At 36.5% G+C, this 20,225-nt stretch overlaps 1 long non-coding RNA gene across 1 annotated transcript in view; it reads left to right on the forward strand.

Annotated features, from left to right (window-relative positions):
• The window catches only part of LOC140712668 (uncharacterized), a 60,142-nt gene extending 42,775 nt beyond the window's left edge, over positions 1-17,367 (forward strand). The window contains exons 2-3 of the long non-coding RNA XR_012094382.1: positions 4,371-4,508; positions 17,142-17,367. This is a non-coding gene — a long non-coding RNA (uncharacterized lncRNA). The remainder of the gene's footprint in view (positions 1-4,370; positions 4,509-17,141) is intronic.
• The last annotated feature ends 2,858 nt before the right edge of the window (positions 17,368-20,225 follow it).

Here is a 20,225-nt window from a genome sequence, read left to right on the forward strand (position 1 = left end):
GCGCAAGTATTTTTGTCTCAATGAGCTTCAACTTTTGCTTGGTCCTCTGAAGAGTCAGTGAAATTTTGAGTTTCTAAATGGTAACAGTGTATGGTACTTGCAGCCTTACAACAGAGCACCTGGGAGTGGTGGTTTTCTTGTCCTTCACTCTTCGAATCTTTCAGAAGAGAAGTGAAATTGTATAATCGGAGTCTGATTAATTTTCTTAGTTTTGACCTGCATTTTCTTTCCTTATTTTCTTAGTTTTGACCTGCATTTTCCTTCCTTCCTTCCTTCCTTCCTTCCTTCCTTCCTTCCTTCCTTCCTTCCTTCCTTCCTTCCTTCCTTCCTTCCTTCCTTCTCTTTCTTTCTTTCTTTCTTTCTTTCTTTCTTTCTTTCTTTCTTTCTTTCTTTCTTTCTTTCTTTCTTTCTTTCTTTCTTTCTTTCTTTCTTTCTTTCTTTCTTTCTTTCTTATTTCTTTCTTTTTCTCTTTCCTTTCTCTCTCTCTCTCTCTCTTTCTTTCTTTTTTTTGAGATGGAGTCTCGCTCTGTCACCAGGCTGGAGTGTAATGGCGCAATCTCTGCTCACTGCACCTCCGCCTCCCGGGTTCAAGCGATTCTCCTACCTCAGCCTCCCTAGTAGCTGGGACTACAGGCAAGCGTCACCACGCCCAGCTAATTTCTGTATTTTTAGTAGAGACGGGGTTTCGCCATGTTGGCCAGGATGGTCTCGATCTCTTGACCTCGTGACCCCCCACCTCGGCCTCCCAAAGTACTGGGATTACAGGCGTGAGCCACTGCGCCCAGCCTGACCTGTATTTTCATGTACAATTTATCCTATGTCAAGTCATATATTAGTTCATTTGGAACTGAAAACTCTAGAGACAATTTCCCAGGCAACATTTTTATGGGAAAGAAATTAGGGATGAGATATAGGATCCTGGTTGCCTAACACTTAAAAAACAGGATATGAGATTTTTAAAAGCACTTTGACTACATTATTAGTTTTTTATTTAAAAAATTGTGGTTAAAAACACAAAATTTACCATCTTTACCATTTTTTGAGTATATAGTTTGGTAGTGTTGAGTATATGCATATTGCCTTGCAAAAGATCTCCAGAACCTTTTCATCTTGCAAAACTGAAACTCCAAAAATTAGACAATAACTCCCTATTTCTTCCTCTTTCCCAGCCTCTGCTTAATTCCATTTAAAGTGAGGGCATGCATATGTTTTGTGATACAACATGATGAGGACAGAGGCCATTTAGGTTGGCAAACCATTTAGATTGCAAACCATAGGGATAGTGTGTACTTACTTGAAATATATAGACAAGTGGCAGGAACAAGTGCCCATAGTCAGCATTTTTATTAGTTGAACTACATGAGGCTTATTACTGGCACACTTGACGTACCTAAAAGACAGATATTACTGATAGTTTTGAGTAGTAAAGTTTATAATTAAAATCAAAACCAGAAATGGGATAAGGCAGAAAACCCTGATACTGAAGGAGGATAAACTTTGAAATACATAATTGAGAAAAGTTGTAAAATTATTTTCCACCGAGAGTTTTTTTTAAGGCAAATATTGACCTTGATATTGTGGTACTACCAGAATGCTAAGGAATATGCTAAATGGGTCCTAAGCTAGTTTCTTTCCTAGACCTTCCAAAGCTGTGCTTAAGGAGTCTGGCTTGCCATAGTACAAGGCAAAATCTAAAAGTAGGAGATGTTGAAACGTGGACTGATATTTTAGAAGCTTTATTTGCTTAAATGAAAGTACATTAAAAATGCTCAGGGTCCTGAGTGGGAAATATAAAAGTCATGGAAGATATTTATGTGCCAAAGAGAGTATAGTAAGTTTCTGACATCCTGGTACACTTCATTTCTACCCACCTAAAAATACAAGATGATGAGATGTCATCTTATTGGCTACCTACCATTATCATTTTAATAGCTATCCTGTACTAACATGTTGGGTGAAATATGGTATGATAATGATGATGATGTTGACATGGTCGTGGTGATAAGAATGGTGATCACCTGAACTCATAACTGATCCATCCTTCTGTCTGATCTCTTGCCTGGTATGTCCCAAAATTTGTAAACTTAGTGCCTGATGATACTCCCTAAGCTTTCACATGGTTAAATTTATTTATAGACCTTATAACCTAGAGTTGCTCAAGACTTGGTATTACTAGTGTGTTTCAGATACAGTTTACATTAAACATGTTTTTATGTGTCAATCTGGGAACTTAATGATTATTTATAAATTTGTTTCCTTAGTAAAGATGTATTTTGAATCCAAATCAAATAAATAAAATTTTAAAGAAATGACCCTTTTTAAGTAGGAAATTATTTCGATTTGTACCTGTAATTCTATATCAGCATGTAAGAAAATATTTTAATTTGTCTTTGGAATGAAAGCTGTAGCTTAATTTTAATAATGGAGAACAGTAGGGTAGCTAAAAAATTAACAGTATTGCATATATTAATTTCTTGATATATATTGTTTGAATTAATTAAACACAAAGTCATTTATACTTAGTTATTTGAGTTTGGAATATAGGATATGAGTTTTTAAACTTCAATTGTGCTTTATAATGATGTTTTTCCTTTTCTTTTCCTTTTTTTTTTTTTATACAGAGTTTCACTCTTGTTGCACAGGCTGGAGTGCAATAACATGATCTTAGCTCACTACAACCTCTCCCTCCTGGGTTCAAGCAATTCTCCTGCCTCAGCCTTGCAAGTAGCTGGGATTACAGACATGTGCCACCATGCCCGGCTAATTTTGGTATTTTTAGTAGAGACAGGGTTTCACCATGTTGGTCGGGCTGGTCTTGAACTCCTGACCTCTGGTGATCTGCCCTTCTTAGTCTCCCAAAGTGTTGGGATTACAGGCATGAGCCACCGTGCCTGGCCTGATGTTCTTTCTTATTTTGTTTTTAACATGAATTTTTATGACTCTGAACTCACGTTTTGTCTACTCTGGATTTATTCTGAGTGGTAGGGAGAGTTAACCTAAAATCAAAATTTTTTAATTAAAAAAATTTGAAATATATTTCAAGTATTCTACAAATTAGTTGGCCCAAGCACAGATAATCAGGTATTACATAATGATAGGTTATGAAAAATGTGAGAGAGGAATAAATAGTTACTGTGATCTATTTAACTAGATCTGGGTTTCTCCTGAGGGTTGTTTATTTTGTTTGTTTTTAAGGTCTTTCCTATCGTGGGGTATATAGAGATAACTCCATTATTAATTGTAACATACTGCCATATGAAGAAAAACCATATGTGACATTTCTCTCCATCTCTCCCCTCACTGATTGCCTGGATTGATCAGCTGATTTGGACTCTGCGCCTGAGTTCTATTTCCTTTTCACATTCCCATCTGGTTTTCTCCCATGTGGTTGATGAGGACAGCCTTCCTGGCTGGAGGAAGATTGTTTTTAAGACAAGCACTGCACTCTTCTATGAGGACCAGAGCTAATTCAGTGAGCACACTCTGACCAGAATTGTCATCTACCACTTGGGAACACCAAACAATGTAGAAAGGTCCCAGGGGACAGTAGAAGTGGCACCAGGTTAGAGCCCTAGGGATGTGGTGAATGGGTTCAATGAAACTATAATAATTTCATCAATAATTACCAACAGTGAAACATTCTCTATGTGCCAGGTGCTTTATGCAGCATCTTGTTGAACTCTCATGAAAGCGTACAAGATAAAATCTTATGATTAATCCCATTTCAAAATGAAAAAACAGAGATTTGGAGATGAGAAATCATGTTCCTCAAGCTTATGCAGATGGTAAAATAAACTTGGAATTCACCCAAAGATTGTCAGACCCCAACACAAATACGTCACTTACTCACAAATGTGTCAGTTATTCTGTTAGTACTTGCCTCAGTTGTGGTGGGGATTTAAGACATGGTTTTCATTCTTTGGGTGATCATTTTACCCAGTTTCGCCAATTAGTTAACTGTGAATTATTTAAAATAATTCTCCTTTGTTCTATTTCTTTCTTTCTTTCTTTCTTTTTTTTTTTTTTTTTTACCTTTGGTTACTTTCTTCCTCTTATCGTATCAATCTCACATTAGAAGCAAAGGCCATGATTCCTGCCCATTCTCTGCCCTCACCACAAAACCTGGATTAATTAGGACATAACAGCCAGAAATATGATGGCCAGTCAGTTACACTTTCTATGCTCTTTAGCTCAGCCATCAGGATGAATTTAGAGCAGACATATTCAAGAATATCCATAAGTAATAACTATAAGCTTTGTCATAGATAACTGTATTGGCTGTGTTTAAATGTACAACTCTGTTTTTCTATTATTATGTGATATTTCATGTTGACTTGTCAAACTGAAAAATACCCATATTGATTTTGCAGAAAGCTTCACATGTGAGATAAATGCACTCAAAGATTCCTCACAAGTAGCTCTTTGGAGCTTCGGATGTGAAATGGATCATTCCTCAATCTGTAATAGACCCTTCTGTGAAGCTCTTCAATCAAACCAGAGAATTCAAGGTGAAATTGAGGGGAGGATTGGAAACCCCTACAGGGGGATTTGAGTGAACTAGCTGAGAAAGGAACCTGAGGTATTTGCCACGTGCTGCCTCTTTTTTCAGTTCTTTTCTTTAGCATAGGAAGGCTGTCAATCAATGAGTGACCTTACATGCTGTATGTGCATAATACTTGGGTACAACAAGACAAGCTGTAAGGGGAGTATCAAATACATCTTTGATTTCTTTCCATTTGTCATTTTTCTGACAACCCTTAGGCTATTTTTAAAGTAGCTATTTTATACAGATTTGTTATCAGATATTTCTCTCTACTGAATTATTATATTGTTATAATTGATAGGATTAAATTATATATCTTTTGAAAAAACATTAGTATTCTTTTTAAAAAGTTAGTGATATGTGATAACTACCTTAGAAAGAATTGATATATTTTATAAAGTAATGATCCTGATAGTTACATCTTATTTAGGGATTATGTTTGTAGATCATGTAATGACTTTTAATAAGTTTGCTTCCAGTAAAGCAGTAAGACAGAGTTACCTCTGGTAAGGAAAAAAAAAAAAATCTATTCTTCTGAAATTAGTTTTTGTGTCACATTTTTAATTGATTTGGTGCCACATTTCCAGTTGGACATTTCTAGGTTAATTTTTAAGAAACTCTAGAATTTGCAACGGGCTATTTAGTTTGGAGAAGCAGTGAATCCTGACACCAAATCAAGTAATCAAAACTGTGCTTTAGAATTTATGCTGAAATATGGAGTATGTTTGACAATAGTTTTTGATACTCAAGCTGCTATGAAATGATTGCTATCCCATAATGGTGTTATAGTTTTCCTAAGCCATGGAGACCGTGTTGTTTGTAAAGCTCGATTATTAGTATAATCTTAAGAGCATATTAATTGCCCGGGAGGTTTATGTATTTGTTCTGCACATGTGATTAAAGATCATGGCAGCTTATACAGCATAATTTCAGAGATGACGAAAATGACTATTGTAATACTTGCTACTCTCAGTTTCCTCTACAGCAATGCCCTTACACCTTTCTTTTGCGGGCGTTTTGTAGCATCCTAAACAGAAGGATATTGCAGGGAGCTGATTCTGCTTTGATCCTTGTGCTTGTTGTCAAAGCGCTTGGGATTGAAGAGACTGTTGGCTACAATTGACTGTGACAATTAGGAGATGATCAGAGCACTAGAGTGGAGCACTTAAAGGGTAATTTACATGTCAGTTTGTCGAATAAAAAAAAAGATATTCAGCTAAGATTTTTTTCCCCCTCAGAGCCTTGTAAACTGCAATTTGTGCTCTGGTAAGAAAAACCTGGCAGAGGAGTTAGGATAGCCATTACCATTTGAAAAGAAGCAATCATAAGGCCGCTGCTGAGTCCTTTGTCCACTAAAAATGCTGATTTGCAGGCAGTGAGTGAAAAAGTGGAACCGTCACTAAATAAAACCGTGAGCTAGGTGACTACCCTCCACCCCAATCCTTGGTGGCTTTTTAGTGTTGGTTAAAGGTGTCTTTTTTTTTTTTTTAATGTATCATAAATCCTACATTTACTATCATTACAACCCTGTTAGTGGTTATGAATGTCTTGTCCTATAAATAAATAAGTAAAATGGTCACACTGAGGAATGGTGGTGGAATATAAGCCAATAGTCAATTGAAAGGCTAAAGCTGACTATCACTTTTATTAGATTTTTCCTTATTCTTTTTCCTTCTGTATACCATCAAAATTTCCATCCTTTGAACTATGCTATTGTTTTCCTCTGTTGTATCAATGTGTTCCTCGGTTTTTTCATTTATATTTATACTCCAATGTTAAAAATGGGAACCATATTTCTAACTTTCAAGTGACCGGTTGGCCTATTTGGGTGTACTTGGCTAAAAATGTAATATAGCATTAGTCCATTTACTATTCACATGTGGTCATCTCTTTGTTCTTATATTAGCTAATCTATGCGTACAAGTAAAAAACATAGCTAGAAAGCTAACAGAAGGTAATTGCTAGTAAATATATGGTGGTAGTAGTTACACATCATCTGTTTAATTGTCAAATAGAATGAGAAAAATTAGAATTTATTTCAAAGATCTTTTACATCTTTTTTCCTTGGAAATCATCACTACTACCACTACTACTAGGATACAGCTGCAAGATTTTCACTTGTACGATCGTCTGAAAAAAGTAATGTATTAACACAATCATCTTGTGCAGAGATACCTAAATTTGGTGTATACTTAATTCAGGGATAGGTATTAACCTTCAGTTGCAGGTACGTTTTACATTCCATTTGTTTGGTACTTGGCTATGGTAAAGGGCATTTGCAGAGAGGCAGCACTGGTCTCAAGACGAGTTTGTCTTTATTGATAAGAGTGAAGAGTATTCGTGGCCTTCAAAAGCCAGAGGCTCCAACTCTGAGGAGGTATCTGCCCATCACTCTTCCCCAAGGTCTGTCACCTGGAAACTGTGTCTGGGTTTAAAGGCCACCATTTCAGTAAAGAATTTACTACCTTATATTTCCAAATAAGGGGGCTTTTATTTCTCTTCATTTGATTCTACTATCTTAATATTTTAACGAACATTTTTTCCCCAAGGAATGCTTTGTGAAAGAAGTTGTATTCTATTTTGGGAGGTTTCTGAAAAATCATAATAATCAGGTTATGATTAGTTGAGGGAAGACAGCAATTCATAGATAGATATTGGTGCCTTCTCTGACTGCTTTGCAGTAAGGTCCTTAGCTTCTTTATAAGGTTTTAAAACTCTAATTTTGAGTGTGTGTATAGGCCTACCTTGCAAAGAAGAGCACACAAGCAATAATAAAATAAGAATGAGTAAGGTTATTAGGTGCAAAGAAGATAATGAGAGAGGGAGCCAAATAAGGTCTGGGTTTCCTTAGCCTGTGTCTGTAGGACACAGGCAATGGTAAATCTGTATCAAAAATCAAGCACAGCAGGAGGTGTTCGTCTCCCAGGTAATGGGTAAATGATGAGCAGATGAGCCATCCTTCTATTGATTTAAGCATTTTGTTCCAGCCAGTCACAATTAACTTTGATTTGTTTTTACTTTCCTCTTATAGGTTTGCATTTAAAACACTCTTGGAGCACTAATTGTATAAAATTCTGGTAACTGCACATTCTCTTTTTAGAGAGGTAATGAGTGAATGAATGAAAAGGCAGGGATTATTTGCTATTCTAAGTGAGGACTGTCAGAGCATTTCTACTTGACTGAAATTGTTTTGGAAGGTGAGCTGGAACAAGAATCTTGCAACTAAAATGATGTGACTCTCCATGTGTTTTTTGGATGTTTCTTTTATCAAAGAGTTTTGCAGGATGGTTCTGGGACTTACAAGTGGATTACCATTTTATTTATAAGAGAATAAGTGAATAATATGAAAACATTTTAAGATATGCTTACTTGACTGAAGTAAATGAGAGTCTTTTGAAAGTTCATTTGAAATGATTTGAAATGGGATTTTCCTCTTACCATCACAATATTTTTTCAAGATACAAATTGCCATGTTGTGACAAAATAAATTATTGAAATGCTTTGAAAAGTTTTTAAAAACATGCCTAAGAAAACAATATGTAGACTATTACAGTTAATTCAGATATCAATTTATTAATATTGCTGCTACTGGAAAGTCCTAAAACATATGGGACATCATTCCAAAACACTTAGGGTCTGTTTTAGTGAGCAGTTCTTTCTCTGTTCTTGTTTGAGGTCGCACTAGGGTTGCCAGATTTAGTAAACAAAAATAAAGAATGTCTGGTTAAATCTGAATTTCTAATAACTAATGAATACTTTTTAGGATAAGCATGTCCCATGCAATGTTTGTATTTCATCTGGCAACCTTAGGTAGTACTTTGGTTGGATAGAAATTACAGCCATGCATTGAATATGTAACTGAATTACTCAGAAATTATTATTTTAAAATGATTTCACCTTTTACTGTCAGACTAGATAGACCAACCAACTTGCCCCCTTCAAATAGAAACCAAAAACTTTTTAGCTCCTTAATGCTGAGTTTAATTTCCTGTATCATGTTCCTAGGGTAAGTTGTGACTTGTCATTTTCAGTATACTGTGACGTCAGCCTGACTAATATAGAGACATTAGAGAAGATGGAAGAGTCTAGCTTATATCGATCAGGCTTTGACTAGAGTGTTCGGTGATTATAGGTGTAGAGAATTGAATGATGCAGTGATATATTATGTTAGTGAAGCCACATCTTTTTTTGTGGCAGTATTGTGACTATATAGGTAACCAAGTTTAAAACCCTTGTGATTCTAACCCTGGTAAGAACTTCTGGGAGAGGAAAGATTCTATGTCCTTGCACTTTTATTTTGTTTCATTTAACTTTGGTTACAATAATCTAGTGGCTAGATTAATAATAATCTAGAAACTAAGCCAAAGCGCCAAAGCTACCAGAAAACCAAATATCTGATTTATCTTTGGGGAAAGCATTCACTTTTGCTGGTACCATTTTTCACTTTCTGATGCTTTCCATGGCTTATCAGAAGGACCCTTTGTAGAAGAGAAGTTTGGAGCCTCATGCCCCCTTCTGATTTCACTATAGATTTAGAGGACAGTTCCTAGGAAACCTAGGCTGGGCCAGGGCTGTCCCACCTCCAGAACACTGTGAATCATCCCAATTTCTGCCTCAGAGCCTTCTCCAGAGCTGCAGAAGCCTGCTTCATGATTCCTCAGGCCTAGCACAGAAATATAGGGGGGACTAACACCTGCCAGGACAATCTGTGTGATAAGTATTCCAGCCACTGATCTTTTGAACAGGCAGTTCTGAGAAGCACTAGGCATTCTCAGAGGTCCTATTTTCCATGGCAGGAATCTTAGGTACCCTTTAGGAACATTATTTGGCTTTTCCTCCAACCCCTCCTTATTCCCGCTATTCCCTCCCTCTTATTTCTAGGGAAAACTAACATGCATCTTATTCCTTGTTTCAGGCTCTGCTTTTAGTGGAAGCCCAGCTAAGATACTCCTGATGCTCTTTTCTCCCCAGCACCACAGTTCTCTCCTTCCTCTAGATCTAGATATTTTGCTTCCTGTGGTTCCATCAAGATTTACTTTTCTCCCCCTTATCAGTGGAAGAGAGTTCTGCCACTGTATCTACTGGTACTGCTAAGTCATATTGGTTACCAAATGCATCATGCACATTTTCCTCACCCAAACTCTCCTCTTTACACTAAAAGCTATTATTGAATGCCCACTAGATGTGAGAAAATATACTAAAGGTTCCACGCAGATTGTTTCATTTTATCCTCATGATGTCACCAAAAAAATAAAATAAGTATTTCTACCTTACATATGAAAAAACTGAGGTTCAGAGTGATTAAGCGATTTTTTCCAACCACAAAGCTAGGAAGTGGCAGAAGCAGCATTGCTTTCTGACGTATCTGACACGAAAGACCATTGTTTTAACCATGACATCATAAATTCCACTATATAAAGATGTTAGAAATGAGTTTCTTTATCAAATACTAATATGCATGACTAAAGAGATGATTGAGTAGAAGGTTGGGATGAGAGAGCTTGTATCAAATAAAGCAAACTTTTTTTAAAAAGAAGGTCTTTATATCTGCTTATAATTGAACACAAATTCTGAAGTATTGGTTCCATCACGAGACCTGGAACTCCATAAAGCTATGTCTGTTCTGGTTCACGATGCCTTACACATGGTAGGACTTGATAAATATACACTGAATGAACTAACTGGAGTATCATAAGATATAGCTTAAAATGACCTCAATGAGCTCAAAGTTTCAGTGATTCACTTTATTAAACAATTGACTGTAACCTCTTTCAAGATGATCTGTGATTGAAAATTTAAAATCCCAGTAGCGCCTCATGTAATTTAAGACAAAGTGTTTAGAACAATGTTATAATATGGCTCTCAATTAAATATGTTAACTTCAGCTAATTTAAAACTATTGGGAGCAAAGGGAGGCAGAAAGATTCCATCTGATGTTACAGTAGGCACATACTTAGAGAGGTCTGGGAGTGCTGGGCGCAGAGGTCAAATGTAGTAAACATGAACTTCTGTGGAGCCAGGGAGAGGCTACCCAGTAGTCAAAAGAAGATCTGGTCTCCACATGGAAAACAGTGGCAGAGTTAGTAACCCTTCTTTATGATTTAGCTTGGCAAAGTGAGGACCCATGACAGCTCTTTCTGTCTGATTCTCCCTATTTTGACAAAATTAATGTATTTCATAAATATTAAAATTATGAAGTCCTTATGAACTGACTGCAGCTACATTTTTAGATCAATTCTCTAAATCTAACATATTTATCTAATTGCATCCCTTGAAGTAGAGTCAGAGGTTCACCATGCAAATCTTCCCTGACATTTTATTGATAGAACCACTATTCTCTTCAAACTGCCATGATGTTAGAGGTCTGACTCTATGACATTTTCTGAAACCTTCATGAGGTTGTTAGTTTGGAATAATAAAGAAAGATGAGCATATGCAATTTCTACTTGTGCCTTGTGGGTTACTGTTGGGTTTCATAGGCAACTCTACTGACTAGTTATCGCCTTAAGAGTGAAAGCAGAAACTATAGCAGCCCTATGTAATTGTCACTAGAAGAATTGATACCACCAGTGAAAAATAACAAAGTCACATGTAACTTGATCTTTTCAGGGTCACCAATAGGAACCAGTAACAAACAAAAGTAGGTTTTGTTTGTTGCATTACAAGATAGTAAACGAGAGCTCTGATGGTCTGCAATTCAACATGCTGGATGGGAAAATACTTTTAGGCAGATTCGATTGAACTAAAAAAACTTAACATGTCTATAATGCTAAAATTCTACTCAGAGGATTTTTTTTAGTTGGTTGTGCAAGTGAACCAAATTTGTCTTTGCCTACAGATGAAATTATTTTGATTAGCTGAATCCTAATGAATAATTTAAAATGTAAACAATAGAAAATAATACAATTGTTATATCTTTATTTATATACCAGTTACTATGTATGGATCTTAATTAGGATTAATATTTATAAATTAGTGCAGCTAAGATGAGAATAAATATAAATTACACAACTGATCCTGCTGGAAAAATTAAGACGCACATACACCTTTACATATCTAATGCTAACAGTGGAAAGAGACTCCATTCAGAATATTTCTCTGATCAAACTTAGAAAAGTCTAGGGCATTTTCTCTCAAAATGCCTGAAATCATATCTAATAGTCAATGCCTTGGTCTGTGTATAAGCTTAAATTATATAAAAATAATAAAATTTATAATCTTAAATTACATAAAAATTTATAACCTAAAATTGTATAAAAATTGTAAAAATTCAATTATCTTAAATTATAAACATGCATATGTGAACTAAGAAGTATTCAATATCTTCATTAGGCAGACTTTTGTAGCTTTTAACTTTCACCGATGGAAGCATTCTCTTCTTTATATTAATGCCAAACACCATTTGAACCAGAACTCTTTTTGTTTTTTGGATCGAAAAAGGCAGTCTGAGGAAGCCACACTCTTTTGTTGCTAGGAGAAACATATTTTCTTCTTAAACATATATCACCTGTAACTGTTGGCAGGGTTGGAACTACTATCAGAAATTAGGAATAGAAGTGTTATAGATCCCCATCAGTCACTATTCTAATACCAGTGAGACCTTAGGATATAGCCTGACATACATGTGAGACAGCCATCCCTTCTCACCTTTAAACATGAGGCTCAGGAAAATTGCTTCAACTCTGTCAAGTAAGGATGATATTATTTGGGAGTATTGGCTCTTCCATTTAGAAGCATATTGAGGCCAGGTGTGGTGGCACACACGTACCGTAACCCCAGCAGTTTGGGAGGCTGAGGTGGGAGGATGGCTTGAACTCCCGAGGTTGAAGCTTCAGTGAGCCCTGGTTGTGCCACTGCACTCCAACCTGGGTGACTCAAAACAAACAAAAACAACAAAACCAAAAAAAAAAAAAAAAGAAAAAAAAAAGGAAAGAGCATATAGAGAAAATAATAGTGGACTCTTTCATGACCTTCAAGCTTTATAAATGACTTTTTGTTGCCCTTTTGACTATTTTGCAAGTCAAGATTGACTTTGATGTAGAGAAGTTATCCCGCTCTTCCTTATTTGAATGATAAGTGGCAGAGTCAGAAGCACAGAGTGAATATTTTGTCTCTGGGTTGTTCTACCTTGGTCCATTTCCCCCTAAGTCCTACACAGCAGTAGGTTCCAGTATTTATTTCACAATTTCTGTTATAATTGTCTCTTTCTTTTCAGTTCCACCAACACCACCCATCCTAATTTATTTTTACAGTATAACTGGATGATTTAAATGGTTTTCTGACTAAACTCTCTGCTTCCACTTTCTTTCACTTGCATGGTTAGATGGATCTTTTTAAACATAAGTTTTGGTTCATCACACCTCTGCCCGAAACTCTCAAAGACTTGCCTTTCCTGAAAGGTATTATTGAAACTTTCTTACTTAGTTCATCAGCTTTCAAAATCTACCCCAATCTCAGAATGGTAAGAGCATGTATGGTACATTCATTAAAATTATAACATCCATTAAATATAATGATTCTGGCACAGTCATTTATTCAACAAGTGTTTTTCAACTTTCTACTGTGCACCTGCCACTGTGCTAGGTGTTGGGAATACCAAGGTTCCTGTCCACAGAACTTTGAGTCAAGAGAAGGAAATAGTAAAGAGACAATCATATTAATAAATGTGCACTTAAAACAAAAGGAGATAGCAGGTCTGAGAGAAAGGCCTATTGTTCCATAAAAGCACATAGCAAAGGATTCAGACTTTTTTTTTTATTTTTTTGAGAAGGAGTCTCACTTTGTTGCCAGGCTGGAGTACAGTGATGCGATCTCGGCTCACTGCAACCTCTACCTCCCAGGTTCAAGCAATTCCTCTGCCTCAACCTCCTGAGTAGCTGGGACTACAGGCACGCACCACCATGCCTGGGTAATTTTCTTTTTTTTTGTATGTTGGTAGAGACGGAGTTTCACCATGTTGACCAGGATGGTCTCGATCTGCTAACCTCATGATCTGCCTGCCTCGGCCTCCCAAAGTGCTGGGATTATAGGCGTGAGCCACCGCGTCCGTCCAAGACTTCTTAAAAGAGGTCAGAAAAGATGCTCTGAGAAGGTGATTCTTCAAATGGAATTTGAAGGATGAATTGAAGTCACCTAGGCAAAAGGTGGGGAGATGGATAGATGAAGAATGTTATCAGACAGATGAAACAGCATGGACAAACATCTTGTGCAGGACAGAGCAAATACATTTAGACTACTTAGAAGGAACTTGAGTGGTTGAAGAAGACAAAGAGCAAGAGGAAGAGTCAAGTCAGATGATGCTAGAGATGCAGGGAGGGGCCAGATTAGCATGCAGGGTCCTGTGTGCCATGCTGTGGATTTTGGTTATTGGCATAGACCAGTGGTTTTCAACTGGGGGTAATTATGTCCCCCAGGGGACATTTAGCACCGTCTGGGGACATTTTTGATTGTCACAACTGGTGAGGGTCCTATCGGCATCTAGTAGGTAGAGGCTAATGGTGCTGCTAAACATCCTACAATGCACAGGTCAGCTCTCCACAACACATAATTATTTGTTCCATGCCAGGCCCAGTGGCTCGTGCCTGTAATCCCAGAACTTTGGGGTGCCGAGGTGAGAGAATCGCTTGAGGCCAGGAGTTCGAGACCAGCCTGCACAACATGGCGAAATCCTGTCTCTACCAAATATACAAAAATTAGCCCAGCGTGGTGGTGCACGCCTGTGTTCCCAGCTACTTGGAAGGCCAAGGTGGGAGGATCGCTTTAGCCTGTGAGGTGGAGGTTGCAGTGAGCCAAGATTGCGCCACTGCATTTCAGCCTGGGTGACAGAGCAAGACCCTGTCTCAAAAAAAAAAAAAAAAAAAAAAAAGGAGAAGAAGAAGAACTATCTGGTCCAAAATGTCACTAGTGCTGAGGTTGGAGAAATTCTGATATAGACAAATAAAATATCTTAAGAAGGTGAGAGGTAATGACATAACCCGACTTGCATTTGAATAGCTCATTTTGACTGTAATGCACAAAGTCATCTGAAGAGGTGGTCAGAAGTGAGTTAATATGGCTTTCGAACAGAGGAGGTAAGAGATGATGGTGTCTTGGACTGTTTTGATGGCAAAAAGATGATTTTTTTTTTTTTTTTTTTGCCAGGGAAAGTAATTCACAATGCATTTTTAGGGAGCAAAAGTCAGATCAAAAGATGCTTTGCATAGCAAGACCTCATCTTTGTGCTAAAATATTTATGTGTGCATATTTGCACAGGTAAAACTCTGAAAAGCTAGATACTAACATGGTATCATGAGATACAAGATTTTAGTTTATATATCTATTTATCTATCTACTTACTTTTTGCTTATCTTTATGTTTTCTACAATAAACATGTTAATTTTTTCCATAAAAATTAAGTAAAAATTTCTGACCCCAATCTACCTCTCCAAAAAACTATAGCTCAATTCTCCAGATAACTGTGATGCTATATACACTTACCATATTTTTCTTCAAACATTTTCCTAATAAATATGACAGATTATAAAAATAGAAACCAGGGAAAGGCTTAAAAAGGAAATCAAGTTTCAAAAGCATGATATTCAGTTGTACTAACTGGTATTTACCCTTTTACTTTGATAGAGGAGTGTGGTCTTTTTGTATACCTGCTGATCAAATAAAATTATCATTTATCCAGAGTGACTATTCTTGTTCTTGCAATGGTATAATGCCTAACCCCCAAAGTAAAGGGTCTGCTCATTTTTTTCCATAAGCTAAATTGGTGTTAGTTATTATAGACTTGACAAAAAATCTGCTTGTTAAATAAATGCTGTAATCCTGTACTGCTTCTTTCTAGATATATCTAACTACCTGTTTGATCTTGGCAAATCACTTAATCTCCACAGACCAGAGTTTCTTCATCTGTTTTGGTTCAGAAAGCATACCATATGATTCTATAATTCTAGTTTTTAAATATTTGGATGGTAAACAATGTCATAGCAATGATGTAGTTGAATAGCCAGTATGTTAACACTGTAAGGTAGAGCAATAGAATTGAGCCAGAAAGTCCCTTTATTTAAGCTGTTCCTTGGTCAACAGCATCTTTACAAGTTACATAATCTCTGCTTGTCAGCAGGGACCTGGTTGTATTATCACATTATTAACTCATTCACTAATAGTCTAATGACCTTAAAGAGGAGGGAAACACCTTACATCCAGGCAACAACTTAGGTGCTGGGAAATCTAGATGATTAACTTTTTTTTTAATTATTCACTTATTTTCTTAGTGTGATGTTCTCCCAACATGATTATTTATAATACTGGATATAGTACTTAGAGAATGTGATTAGTAACATAAAATTAGTCCACTATATCTAATCATTATAAAATATTCAAACAGAATGTTTAAAGCAAGCTTCAGAAAGCAATTTCTGCACTCTTGTTACGTGAACTTGAATATTACGTTTCAGACCTTCTTTCCCTAACACTTAAGAGAATTGAAACAAATGATCTCTAATATTTTTCCAGCTCTATATTCTATGTATTTATAAAACGATGATTAATAACATAACTATGTAAGAAGCACTATAATTGGAAAGATATATGTTCATTTTTTGACTGTTTCAAAATTTAATAAGTTTAATTTAAGTACAGTACTACTATTTTCTGTGAAACTCTAAAACTACATTAAGGCTTTGACTAAAACTTATTTTTTGATATACAGGCAAAAAGTAACATAGGATTTATAAAATGTTTTGGCCTTATTCATATGTGTCAAAAATCCAGTAATAAAAATCAAGACTTGGTTTCTTTGGAGAGGTGTACACAGGCTTTTGTTAGCACCAGGATGATAACAAGGTGGTAGGATCATAGAACGGGGAACCACAGATTGATGTTTGGTACTCTGCCAGAAAACGAAGGGTCGAAAGAACATGCTGATTTATGTACATTGTCAAGATTTTGTTATCCAGTCTCAGGCTATTTGATCATTTGCCTGGATTCATATTCTATTTTTAATTCTTAACCTCAGACTAATTCTTAGAATAAAAATATTACTCACTAAAGTCAGCTGTGGAATTCAGTAGGTCATGAATACAGATGGTAAGAAACGTAAAACCTCAGGAAAAATTAGTTTGATCAATAGTAAGAAAATAATTAATTTTAATGTTACTATGTTATATATTATTTGGAACCCTTAAAAATATTCATCAAGTATGAAAATATGTTCAGAATATGTTAAATACTGCACAAATCAAACTATTAATTTTCATATTTTACATCCATACCTTTTTTTTTTTGATCTGTGTATCTTTGAAGTGGATCACTTTAGTCAATATTTCACACCTGAAATGGCAAATTAATGTTACTGATGTGGCAATAAATTAAGATTTGATGATTCTGATATCTTCTGTTGAGGAAGCAAAGTTTACAAACAATGTTATTAATAATGTTCTTTGGCACTTAAATGTTTTCAATTATCTTATAAATACATATCTTATATATATTGTGCATTTCCATGTTATCTTAATTCATATTTATAGCTATGAAATATTTATCATTATAATGTATCAACAATAAGACAATAAATGAAATTAATCTAACATGAAGTGTTTGCATTTTCCAGAGTTTCCAATAGCTAAGAGTGGTATTTGGCTAATGGTGGGCCAAATGAATAAAGAAGACATGCAAAACTCTTGATAGAAGACATTCAAAAATTGATTTGATATCAGATACAAGGAGAAAATATGCCAATAAGAAAATGCATTTTTCAAGATTAAATTCGGCATTTGTTACTTAATAGCATTTGTCATCTTCCAATTTTTCATATGTAGTAAATTAATTTCAAATCATTTCGCTCTTCCAAGTACCTTTGTGTATTGTATTTCTTTTTTCACATCCTTTTGGATAACATTTGAGAAAAAATAAGACTACAACAGTCAATGATTACATTCAGGATGGAAGACAGTTGTAAGACCAAGGAACAGGTGGAGTATGTACGATGGGAATATTCACTTTTTGTGCCACCATTTTGTAGCTCCTCAAAAAAAAAAAAAAAAAAAAAATAGCAAATGGTGGATATTGTTTCTTTACAAAAAATGGTTCTGTACTGGATCCATCTGTGAAGTATAAACATGTCATCAGCACTCATTTTCCATATCCAAAAAACATTCCTCATGTCCATATTTGATTTTCAAGTGCATCTGTGCACGGATGGAAACCCTCCCAGCATGCTGCTACACAATTGCAGAACCCACACATTTCTGTCTTTGAATCAAGCTTTCATGAGAGCCTGGCCTCCCCTGGGTAGAAGCTTGTTTCGAGGTTGCAAAGGTCCTCTGGGTGACCCCAATAAAAAGAACTTCAATGCGCATGGTAAGGTTAAGTTATTCCTTTTAGGGAGGTGATATTGTCCACAAAGTTTTTCTACTTTGTTCAAAAAATTATGTGTGTGTGTTAGAATTTTTCTTTTTATCCCCATGCTACGCTTAACTAATTATTAGTACTTGTACTGCTGAGTTCCTCAATGACTAGACTCACATTTGAGAAAGAAAGTGAAGATCTCGATATTAGTTAGGTTATTCAGAAAATTTAAGTAGAAAAAGCAGGGAGTTCATCTCAGAAAGTTGAAAGGGAAGCATCTTGAATTCTAGGAGTTCCTAACATTATTGATAATCACATAGCCTGAAAGAATGTAAAACATGACTAAAAAAAATTTTCATCGCTTCGTAAACACACATTCAGAAATGAACTCCGTGGTAAAGGAGGAAATTTTATTTTACCTCATTATTTTCCCTCCACAGTGCCAGAGTTACCTTCACTATAGGGCAAGGAGTAAGCTTTGCCTGTCATTTTTAATCAGGTTGTTGTAGGTAATTTTTGTTATGCCCCTCATTACTGAATTGTTTATCAATAGGTGCAGCAAGTGTCACTAGCTTTTCTCATCAAACCAGGTCTGACAAAGCAGCACAGTGCATGGGAAAGAGGCAGCTAGGTGAAACTAATGCCATAGATGTTTGATTCATTAGGAGCTTATTGTTAACGGGGATGTCTGATTGTAAAGGCTCAGTCAAGCAAAAGAGTGCAGAGTAATCAGTCGGATTTATAGTTTGCAGGGCTCAGAAAAAAATCAACATAAACCTTTGGATATAGCAGAAACAGAAAAATCCCCTTTGGGGAGCCCTAACCTGGAACCAGCCAAATAAGGTCATGCTACATGAAGGTTTCCTGTTAGGTGATGGGAGATAGGGACGGATTAGAGCCATATGGCATGGCCTATCATACCTTCTGACTTAAGATAACAAAGCCAAGCTTTGTGCTTAGCTGTTTTTGACTGACATCATCAATTTTATTTTATGTTGGTCACCTCCGGTAACAGGAAAAAATGGCCTAGGGTTGATAACACATGCTTTTTTTTTTTTTTTCTTTTAGTATTAAGATGCCTAGAAGCTAGTTTTGTGCTGTTAAAAATTTCAAAGAATTAGTAGCTTCCTCTTCTATCACCCATCCTCCAGCAACTGTCAGCCCCCCTCCCCCTTGTTTTCAGTTTGTACCTTGCAAATGAGAGGCAGCCTTATTCAGAACCAGATGTAAGGCTCCTACAGAATGAGCATAAGCTGGTGTACTTTAAGCCTAATGGGAAGTTTTATATGCAAGGGCCTTGAACTGATTAGTATAATTCCCTCTTTAATACAGCTGTCCCTCCAGATTAAGGTAAACCAAATGTTGCAATCAGAGATTAGTGTACCTTGCCAGTTATTAACATCCCTGGGTGCTCAGCAAGCACGTCAGACGCTAATGCTGTGTATTTATTTGCTACTTCCCCACTGTAACTTGAACTTCTGCACCTGTCAAAGCATTCCAGTGAAGAGAGGGGCACTATTGGAAAGCAAAAGTTTTATACCTGTACACCTGTTTTGTTTTGTCACAGCTAAGACTTTCTTGTGGCGTGCCGAGACAGCCAGGTGCTTTAATCTGCCACTTTTCTGGTTTTGTAAAGAAAGACTTTGTGTGCTAAATTGCATTTGTTACTTTCATATGCTTCCTTTTATGCAACTAGAGAGCTGCTCACCTAAACTTTGTGTGTGTGTGTGTACGTGTGTGTGTACGTGTGTGTGTTTTCTTTTATAAAAGAGGTATCTGTAGAGGGTGAGGTTTGTTTGCCAGAAAACTCCTCACCTCTGTCTCTTGTGTTCCTCAGCCTCGGCTGAGTCTTAATCACAAGGTGGGTCTCACAGCTGTAATATATTTGGCAGGATATCCTGCCTTCTTGCAACCCAGATGTCAAGAAAGACAAAGTCCTGGCTATCTCAGAAAGATCTGGCTGTGTTTCTTTCCCTCTGCAGCCCCAACAGAGGCTTGGACTGTAGGCCCGAATCTATGCAACAAGCACACTGGAGAAGTTTGGAATGGTAGTTTGGGTTGTCTTTAGGCATGTCATGTTGGTCCAGGCTCTGCACTCCCTGAGCCCTTCTCATCGGCATGGCACATGTGCCAACCACTAAGGAAAATAATGGGAAGTTTGAGGACTAACCCTCACAGTTGTAGAATAAAGTGCCTTTGTGAGTTTTATCAACATCTTTTATTACTCAGAGATTGAGAATCAAAAGGTGCTTTCCGTGAAAAATGCCTAGTTTGTTAAGTAACCACCAGGGTCACTTCAGGGGCTGATTTGATTTTGCTTTTTAGATATGTGTGTTTAAAGCAGGTA

This window comes from Chlorocebus sabaeus, chromosome 10, assembly GCF_047675955.1.
Source record: "Chlorocebus sabaeus isolate Y175 chromosome 10, mChlSab1.0.hap1, whole genome shotgun sequence".
In the NCBI taxonomy this organism is placed as follows: domain Eukaryota; kingdom Metazoa; phylum Chordata; class Mammalia; order Primates; family Cercopithecidae; genus Chlorocebus; species Chlorocebus sabaeus.